The sequence below is a fragment of the Frankliniella occidentalis genome, unplaced genomic scaffold, assembly GCF_000697945.3.
Source record: "Frankliniella occidentalis isolate FOCC.00 unplaced genomic scaffold, Focc_3.1 Scaffold100, whole genome shotgun sequence".
Lineage (NCBI taxonomy): Eukaryota > Metazoa > Arthropoda > Insecta > Thysanoptera > Thripidae > Frankliniella > Frankliniella occidentalis.
In genome coordinates, this window is record NW_026267229.1 from 766,782 (window position 1) to 776,810 (window position 10,029).

The window sequence follows — 10,029 nt, forward strand, 5'->3', positions numbered from 1 at the left end:
GTACTCTATCAACTCAAATGTGCACATAGTCTACTCTCTTGACTGTAGACAATGTACATTTTTGAGTTGACAGAGTAGATGTTTGTTCCTGCAACTTTTAAGTTGTCTGCCTAAATAGTGTATTTCGACTAACGGAGGAAGAACAGCGGGCAGAACCGAGAACATAAACCTTACCGATTGGCCGAGAGCTTCCCGCCTCTACGCCACGCCGGTAGTGGGGGTAGGCGCTCGGCCAATCAGGAACCATCATGTTCTACCCGCTATTATTCTTCCTCCGTTAGTCGAAATACACTATACTGTATTTAGGCCTGCTGCATCGGGCCGCCCGAGTTTTCATCGTCAATGTTCATTGTCAATGTTCATCGTCAATGTTCATTGTCAATGTTCATTGTCAATTTTCATTGACAAATCTCGTTGGTTCCCCGTTGACGTCCACTATCCCTCCTCTGACAACTGCCGCTAGAGAGAGCCTGCTGCGAACCCCCCACCCCACCCCACCTTCCCTCTCCACCGCCTCGCCACTGAACCGCCGCCGCCGAGCCGCCGCCCGCCTGAGCTGAGATCTCTCAGTCTGTCCAGCTCCCAGCCCCGGCAGAGCTAGTCGCCCTCTCAACCTCAACGTGCTTCGCGATTCGTCGGTCGTGCAACTCGCCATGCCGCCTGTCCGTCGTCAAGCTGGACCAAACCCGACGCGCTCCCTGTCCCCAACAACTCCGCCGGGCTCTGGTCCTCGCCGTCCTCGCCGTCCTCGCCGTCCTCGCCGTCCTCGCCCCGCCGCCGAGTCCGGCCCGCGTGCCGCCGTGCCGCCGTGCCGCCGCGCGCTCACCCGGCTGCCGTCGCCGAGCTGGAGTTGGAGCCCGTCATCCGCGTGGGCGTGTTCGTCGTCGCGGCAGCCTCCCTCCCCCTCCTACCCCGCCGGCCCCCGGGCCCCGGGCCTGGCCCATTCGACAAAGTGCATCGTGGCCAAATAAGTGAAAGTGTGACAGTAAATGTGGAACGCAGTGCGTGCATTTTGGCCTTGAAGTGAAGTGAAGTGAAGTGAAGTGAAGTGCAGTGTTAAAGTGATCTCAAGCTGTGTGTGTCGCCTGCCCCTTCGTCTCCGTTGGACTCGTCGTCGCTGCTGCCGCTGCTGCCGCTGCTGCCGCTGCGCGCCGGACCAGTCGGACCAGGCTGGCTTGGCTGTCGACTCATAGTAGGCCGTACTTCAACGCATACCTTCAAAATGGCACTCTCTGCGTCCCCCAAAACACATTACAGCGAAACACATTTCAACATGATAGGGAATCTGACACAAGTCGTGGCGTTGAAGGGCAAGAACCGGAAGTCGCGCAGACATGGGTATGGGGCGACGGGGCGACGCGTCAACAACCTCATCTTTTGCGAAGTCACTTGTGGCCCGTTTCGGTAAATATGGCCGATTAGCGTTGATATAATGTTCTGTTTGACGTCTTGCCTTTTAAATCTGGAAGAGATATGATCTGAAGATCCACAGTCAGGTCAGTGATCAAATTGGTCCCATTTCACTGAGATGCGTTTGGCTTTGCCTTGTTATTTTTGATCACCCCAGATAGTTGTTGTGATCGGCAGGATATCATCGGTACACGAGTGAAGACGCCCGACGCCCTCCTCATCGTCGTCGTGTTCACCGTGCCGCCCAGCTCACCGCCACACTCTGCTCATCCCTCCTTGCCCAAGCTCACCATCAGCCTGCCCTGCTCATCTCCAGCCAGCTCACAATCAGCCTGCCCTGCTCATCTCCGCCCAGCTCACCGTCGGCCTGCTCAACTCATCTCCAGCCAGCTCACCAACAGCCTGCCCTGCTCATCTCCAGCCAGCTCACCATCAGCCTACTCTGTTCATCTCCAGCCAGCTCACCGTCGGCCTGCCCTGCTCATCCCCGTCCCGCTCACCGTCGGCCTGCTCATCCCCGCCCCGCTGCTGCTGGATTTCCGCGGGGCACACAGATTGTTGCTGCCACAAAGGTAAGTTGGTTCCAGTATGTAGTAGTCCCGTGAGCTGCTCCTTACACCCGCTTCTCTTTTGCAGGCCCAGTTCCAGCCGCTGTGCCCCGGCGGACAACTGAACCTCAGAGCGGCAGGAGAACCCCTCCAGACAACAGGTACGTCTCGCAAGCATCATTGTTGCACATTTGGCCCGCTTGCAGTGGCCCCGGTCGGTTCCTGACCTGACGCCGCCCCTCGGCTGCTGGCTGGCGCGCCGCGCTGGTCCTGCCCTCGCTGGGCTCCGCGGGTGTCCCCCGTAGGCCCCCCTCCCCCCCGCGGGGCCCGCGAGTGGCAGCGCCCCGGCGCAGCGCGTCGGCTGCGGCTGGCGGGCGTGTTTGATTCTTTGTGACCGGAAGACCACGAGGGCAAAGTGATGGCTTACTCCTCCAACCGCACGTAGGCAACAGTCTAATACAGTTTCGCTCTTCCTCTCCCATGTTGCTGCTAGCTGCGGCCCGGCCACCGAGACGATCGAGTTGCTGCACCACTCCGTTCGACTCACACACCCCGAGGACATCAAGAAGGGTGTCACCACGGCTTCGCCTGCACCTTCTTGGTCACCAACAAGCAGGTGGGCATGCTGACCTCTGAGGTGGCTGCTAGCTGGTTCTAGTTTCTTTCGTCCTCGCTTTTACTTTGAAATCGTTTTAATGTATTTTGTTCCTTTTGCAGTCTCCGTGTGTGCGAGGCGCTCCTGGTCGGTGCCATGTCCGCGGTCCGCCGCAACTGCACGCCCCTCAGCCCCGCCCCGGACCGTTTGGATTGCCCGGGACGCCTCGCCACGAGCCACTTTTCCAGTTCCAGGCCCGTTCCTGGCCCGTTCCAGTTCCGCCGTGGTCAGCAGGTAGTCCCCGCAGCCGGCGTGGACTACAGGACCTCCAGGACCTGCTGCTGCTGTCTGTACTGTCATCCCGAGCAGCAGGAAAAAGGAAGAACTGGTATGTAAGGCCCACTGTAAAATGCATGCAAACTATAATCTTTGCAACGTTTCAAAGAATTAGCTTGCATTGGAAAGAAATCGTTTGCAAGCTTGCTGAAAGCAAGGCTGAGACCTCTTCAACATACTCTCATGCAAATGATTGATTTTCTTCAAAATGTTTTGCCGTTAGGGAAAAGTATTTTGATAACAGTTGGACTGAGATTTGTTTGAGGTTCTGTTTATTGAATGAGTTTGCTTGTCCTCCCACAGGTGTGCAGCTTGCGTGCAGGTGGACTGTCATATGAGGATGAGAAGAGGATTGCCGCGGGGACCACAAGGGGCAGTAAGAAGGTGAGTTTATCTTGGCATAATAACAGTTGTCGAACTACTTTTCACTCCAATTCACATGTTACCTTTAGTTTTTAATCATAATGAATTACCTTTGTTTCATTCAGCACATTTCATTGCTGCAGCAGCAACGAATTGTGACAAATAACTGATGTCAATATGATAAATAGTGACGATTCTAAGGGGTCTCATACACTTTTTTACATTTGCCTTTTGCTAAAATCTTATTTTTTATTGTAGAAGCTTATTAAATTTGAATGTTCTTTGCGTAAATTAATGTTTCACTTCTTATAAAATTAGTTCCGACCAGAAACGGGAAGTGTGAGGAGATTGTTTTAATCAGTTTAAATATGAGACTTGCGTCCTTTCTTAATTTGCTGTAATACCTTACAATGCTCATTATGGTCGAACTATGCAAAATTTTACTTCTATTCTAAGTTAGTTGTTCAATTCTATTATTGAAATTTTGTTGTATGGAAAGTACAAGGCCAAACATTTGTTTTTCTTTCTCAAACTCGTAATCTGGTATTTATGTTCCAGATGGCATTTCAACATTGCTGTACGACTAGATGGAAGCCCTTCAACTTCAATGACAAGACCATCATTTAACATTTATATTTTTAATCACTCACTCATCTCTGTTCATGTGTACTGACAATAGACTATCTCTTGACGATGACTTCTTATTTCTGCCTTGATTGCTTGCATTGTAGTTTATTTATATGGTGTTGGTAATTACATGTTGGTTCCGTATTGCCTGTTTGTTGTTCTTGTAATTTTATATGGGGTGTAGGAAGTCTGTGATCTTGTTTGTCTTGCATTATAGAGTTTATTGTTTATATGGTGTTGGTTATTACTTTTTGGTTGTATTTTGCATGAGCTCGTAATTTTATGGGATCTAGGAGGTCTGATCTTTCTTTATGACTTGACACTATTTTCTGAGTATCTTAGTCATCCTGTGCTCACCTGTATCATGCGTCATTTAATCAGAGTAAAGAGTTCAACTGTAAAATTTACTGCTCTAAATTGTATTCTTACTTGTGAATAGCTTCCACTATTACATCACATGTGCTTGTATGAAATTGTTTTATTGGTGTTCAGCATTTTTCAAATCAATTCACTACTTGCTATTCAGCAATCAATATGCCAATTAGGTCAATCCTACTCTTATGTTCTGGTGTAACTTCACAAGTGATTGCTGTTGGTCCGTCTTTTGTGGTCCATGTGCCACTGTTAAGCCAAACCTGTCAGCTTTTTGGTTTCCGTAAGAATAGAAATAAAAACAATTATATGAAGGTATCACAATAGTTGATTGTTTCTTCCTGGAATTCCTGAAAGCTACCAAATCATGAAATAGGAAATACTAATAGCAATATAATAAATACATTGAACACACAATGACCTTTGCAAGAGATTATGCCAAGCAAATCTAGAACCATTATAGCAACTGGTTGTTAGGTAGGTCCTTGGGTGCCCAGGTCGGGGAGTGGGAAAAGGGGGGGGAGGGGCAGCTGAGCGCTGCGTGGCCACACTTGAGTCGAGCCCACCCTGTTCTTAAAGGGAAAGAGCGAAAGGGGAAGGCACGTTTCTTTTTGGTAGAGACAGTCTTGGGGACTTTTAAAACGGAGAGCGCGGGTGAGAAAACGAGCGATTTTATGAAGTAAACGCGCTACGCTGAAACTTATCGAGAAAATAAAAGAGGAAAGTTTCTCGCCCGAGTAGTTCCCTGGGCCGACCGCCGGCTGGCTGCCCCCAGCACCACCTTGAGGACCCCCTCCTCCCAGCCCTGGAGCCGCTGGTCCAGCAGGGGTAGCGTCTGGCGTGGCGGGGCGAGGCGGGGGGTGGCGTGGCCCCTCCCCATCGCGCTCCCGTCTGGTGGCACCAGCCTGTAAATTATGCACCACGCTTTTCTCTCCTGACGCGACCTGATGTGACGGCCCCGTGGCACGGCGGGGCGGGGCGGGCAAAGAGAAACGCCGCCCGTTCGATGAGCGTTGGCGCTACGCTGGCCGCCAGTGCCCGCATACTTATTGCAATGTTTTGAAAATCACAGACAGGGTGCTAGTAGGATTAATTTGCGAATAACGTTTTTCTTGCCGTCGTTTGCGTTACGCAAGCAGAAATATATTTTTTAAAAAACCCAAAGAAACACAACTGTTAACTACCCTTGAAGAAGCATGGTGGATGGTGGGTGAGACTCATTTGGCCTGGCCTAGGCCGGCTTGGCGGCGCCTGGCGTGGCGCGAGCCTGGCGGCCCTTATGGAGCCGTTTGCCGCTGACACCCCGGGAGCACCGTGCAGATTTATTTATCCCTTCAAGCCCCTTTTTCATCTTCCGACCCGGAGCACGGGGGGCTGCGACTGATGGCCGACTGAGGGGAGCTGCGAGGGCTGCTCCTGGCTGTTCGTTAGCTTTTCTCTACCCTGCAAACTATAAAATAGACGAAGCCTTAGGCCAGGCCATACTTTTGTAAAAGTGTTCGTCGGACTCTTATAACAGTATGAAACTGTAATTTCGTGTCACCGCTTACCCTGCAATTTACAATGCAAAAATAATTGCAGTTTTATTGCGTATGGTAATGTATGACGGTATAACTGCTGATGTAGTTTTTGTCTTAAAGTGCAGTTGAGAAACACACTCGGTGGGGAGTGGAGTTGCGTGCTCATCGTCGCACCGGTCGCACCTCAGCTGCGTCCTCCCCCTGGTAGCGCGGGCCGTGCGCTATCAGTCACATCAAGAAGAGGGAGGAATGGGAGGAGGGCTGTAGCGCGTACAGGGAGTCGGTGTGTGCTCTACACTGGCTGGGCAGCGGGGCCGAGCTCAAAGTCACCCGCCACCGCGCAGGCTGTTACGGTTGTAACGGGGAACGCCCGACGGGTAGGCCACCCACGCTAACTCTCGCGCCTGGAGGTAGGCAGCCTCTCCTGCACGAGTAGCTGTCTGCCGCTGGGGGCGAGAGATGGCGCTGTCACCTGCCTGTCTCGAGTTCCCTCCTCCCTACCTCTCCCCCCTCACCTGACCAGAGATCAGCTGGGCAGGCGAGGGAGCGGAGGAGGTCTCTTTGCTGACCGAGCGCCATCCGAGCAATCAGCTGTTGTGACTTTGCTCCAACCTACCTTTACCGTTTTAGCGGTTGACTCGTTAATGGTCCGGAGTGACCTGAGTTTTACTTCAATTTCTTGCTTTTGAAGCCTCATGGGTGAGTCGTAGCAACAGTTCTATGGTACAGTTCCTCCTGGTGTCCTGTGTGGGCTCATGTGTGTCTCTCATTGCATTTAGGTTGCCTTGTGTCATTGACACTTTTAGTACTGCCTGATAAGTACACTATGGCGGGCTAAGCCGCCTTGGGTGCCCTGGCCCAGTCATCATGATGGTCAGCAACGTCGGTCTCCTCAGGGAGACCATCAGGTTACTTACTATGTAACCACCTCCAGTGCCCAGCCTCCATGCAGGTGTACTTCTATGTACTTACCTAAATTCCTGCTACTTAAACCATCAATAAAATTGTCATGTACTTGTAAATAAGTTGTCTGTTGGTTCCTAAGGAGAATAGTTTCGGATTTAATTGACCAGATTTTCTTCGCCTTAAATTGGCGTTTCTTGCCTTGGTTGGGGACAGGTTGCTGGAAAGGCAAGTGGTTCGTAGATTGCGTGCCACTCTTCCAGTAGCTTGTCCCCAGTAAGGTCGTTTATTCTCTCTGCCTTGTAGGCTGCCACCATAGAATCTATTCTGGTCAACGTTAACTTAGTTTACTCTATGTGAGTTTTATGTCTCCTTAGGTTCCAACAGCAAAAGCAACCGTAACTTTTAGTAATGCAGTATCTCTCTATTTTTAATCGACTCCGTACTAACTCTGTTTCTGAGTTCCTTAATTACTTGTATGTAATTATTTTTAGATATGATCTCCACACTGGCTCCACTGTTGTTTATTACTTCTAATAAATATTATTGATTACACAAAATGTCTGTGAGTTCTGAGCAGGGTCCTGTAGTGACCCTTGGCGCCCATAAAAGTTAAAACAACCTAAAGCTACTGAACCACACCCTTGAGCTATACAGTCGGGAGGGAGACTTTTGTTCATACTGCCAAGCAAAAGCCACAAGGCGCGGTATAAAGGGGGGGGGGGCGATCGCCCCTCCCCCATCGTCTCTAGTGAGCCGCCTGAAAGGTAGGCAATTTTTGCTACAAAACCCCTGTATGTAGGCAACCTGGCAACCCACAGTGCATCGCCCACCCCCATCGCCCCCTCCTTATACCGCGCCTGCCACCGCGTATGTTAAATACACCATTAAGCATGGTGGTTATGTGTAGTTTAACTTTTTACCCTATTATTTTAAATTACTGCTTCTATTGGCAGACGTAACTTCCAGATCTTGTCTAAAGGAAACAAATACCGTTAAAACCAAAAACGCACCAAAAACAACAAAATAGTAAAGCTTGCGTGTTGCTTACTCGCTCTGACAGTAAGGCGCTTTGTTCAGAGATGACAGATGAACCCACCCGTGCACTCGTACGAGCAGCAGGATAACCACTAAAGCGGGCGGGGCAAATGAGCCACCTGGTATTGGTAACAAATAGTCTGCAATAATCCGGTGCGTGGAGCTAGCAGAGCTAGGGACTATAGGGGGGAAAAGGGGGAGGGGGCATGTCATGTACAGGGGGTAGAACGGCGTGTTGGGCTCACTCAAATTATTCAATGCGATGTTTTTATTTTCCTCCCGCTCGCTGAAGGTCGCGCAGGGATGGGGTAAAAGTGTAGCCCAGGGAACCTCGGGGAGGAAGGGGATGGGGGTGCAGGCCGACGTCCTAGAGCCCCCTGGGACAGGCGAAGGCAGGTGGGGCACTCAGGTCAGGGGGACCGACCGGGGAGGGTGGTTGGGGTGCGAAGGTCAGTGCCTCTTCTCGGCATACCCCCGCGGCTTGCTGCCCGCGGCATCAGGGTGTAGCCGGGGTATAGAGGACTCTGTTACGCGTAGGGGTACCACTTGCGAAAAGAAGCCATTCGGCTGCTTTGACGACAAAGTTTACTGCTGCCTCCCAACAGACGGCGCGATCATATGGGCCTCCCCGCTTGGGGCCGCCGGAGCCCCCGGGCAGCTCCAGTCGGGGCGGCTCCAGCTGGCTCTGTGGCCCACCGCTGGACTGTGGTGACCGCAGCTACCCCCCTGACCTGCGCCCGCACTGCGCTCGCACTGCGCCTGTCGGCCGTCCCGACCAGATGTGTCAGCCATTTTGATTTGGGAAGTCAATAGGACATTAGGGGGTTCAAGCCGCGGAGGGGAAGCGGCGTGTGGTGATGAGGGGAGGGGCTGCTTTCAGGCCGGATACGGGAAGGGGGAGGGGGGATTAGCCGCCAAGAGAGGGGATTGAGTTTGGGAGGTTGGGGGGGAGGGGGGAGCTCACCTACTGCCCACGCCTTCCCTTCAGTCTCCCCCTCTCCCCCTTTCTGTGCGAGTAAGTTCTCCAATTCTACACCCCGGCCCCGTGTAAAGTTCGGCTGGGCGGGTTGTAGCGGAGCGAGCGAGGCGTGGTGGAGGGAGGGGTGGAGGGAGGGGTGAAGGAAGGGGGAAGAGGCCGAGGTGTGGCGGGGGCCGCTATTAAGTCACGTCTCCTCCAAGCGTCGAGGAGCAGCCCTCACCATAATGAGAGAGGGCTGATGAGCAATGTCTGCTCGTGAAGCTGTGTATGTGTGTGTGTGTGTGTGCCGTGTTGTGCTTGTGAGTTCGTTGTGAGTGCGAGCATCGACATACATGCAGGGAGCGAAAGGGGAAACAAAAAGCATCACTGGCTGAAAGAACAACGGGAAATTATCGATTGGCGGATGCAAATGAATTGGGACAAACAAACAGACGACTTGCTGCGGTCCTGTTGTGCGCGCGGTGCGAGTCGGGCGATTGTGCACCCTCACCTCACCCGCGTCGGCAGGCCGAGGAAATTTTTGAATGAGTCAGTGCTGAGTTCTCCCTTACGGCGCGGCGTAAGCGTTGAAGACAACTTCTACAGGGTGGCCGTTTAACCCCGTTCTCGCGAAATGGATGGATATTCTTGCCCGGGTCCAGGAGTGCGGCAGAATTGACTATTCGCACGGGGACCTAAGTGGTCGTCCAGAAAGTACGTACGTTTTTCTCCGATTCATTCGGTAAATCACGGGACCTTGGCGCCCGCGAGACTGTGGGTAGGCCGGCCCGCAGTACACGCAGGCTCTGCAGGCAAAATGTGGCCTAACTATCAGGCGCTATCAGACCTTGCATTGGCTGAACTTGTCAGTCTCGTGAGACTTGGGTTTCCAGAGTGTATGCCTTTTACTGTTTACACATGGATTTCAGTGTGTCCCCTGCTTGATCCATCTTTCAAAGGCTGCAATCGTCGGGGCCCTCCCTATCCATCCACCCTCTTTCCACTCCAGGTGTTGTGCTCTGCACTCCCACTACCGCAACCTCTGTCGCCTACAAAGCGGCCTTGGCGAGCAAAAGGCAGAGGAGAATCCTGGCAGAGGTGGAGGCGATACACACGAGAGGCGCCGGGGGACCCTAAGGAGAAGTGGGCAGAGGAGAGGGAGGAGTGGGAGGGGAACGGGGGGATTTGGCCTGGGCGGCGCGGCCGTGGCCAGGCAGGGCCCCGGCCCCCGCGACTGCTGCAAAGAGCAAAGCCCTTTTGTCGTCGGGGTAGCGTGTGTTGGCCGTGGAGCTCCGCCGCGGATGGCACCGTAAGCCCCTGGCCCGGCCCCCACAACCACCACTTCACTCTTCCCCCGCC

At 52.7% G+C, this 10,029-nt stretch overlaps 1 protein-coding gene and 2 long non-coding RNA genes across 4 annotated transcripts in view; 2 read left to right on the top strand and 1 right to left on the bottom strand.

Annotated features, from left to right (window-relative positions):
• LOC113212298 (uncharacterized) overlaps positions 1-10,029 on the bottom strand; it is a gene marked incomplete at its 3' end in the record, with an annotated part of 43,550 nt that overhangs the window by 22,557 nt on the left and 10,964 nt on the right. The gene's annotated exons all lie outside the window — the stretch shown is intronic.
• LOC127749852 (uncharacterized) lies at positions 7-4,569 on the top strand. 2 transcript variants are annotated; one of them, XR_008011387.1, is made up of 6 exons: positions 7-1,496; positions 1,588-2,119; positions 2,452-2,574; positions 2,676-2,941; positions 3,193-3,273; positions 3,811-4,569. It is a non-coding gene; the product is annotated as an uncharacterized LOC127749852 (long non-coding RNA). The 2 variants fall into 2 exon arrangements; XR_008011386.1 differs by having other exon boundaries at positions 7-2,119.
• Positions 6,253-7,234, top strand: LOC127749853 (uncharacterized). Its single transcript, XR_008011388.1, has 2 exons — positions 6,253-6,470; positions 6,551-7,234. It is a non-coding gene; the product is annotated as an uncharacterized LOC127749853 (long non-coding RNA).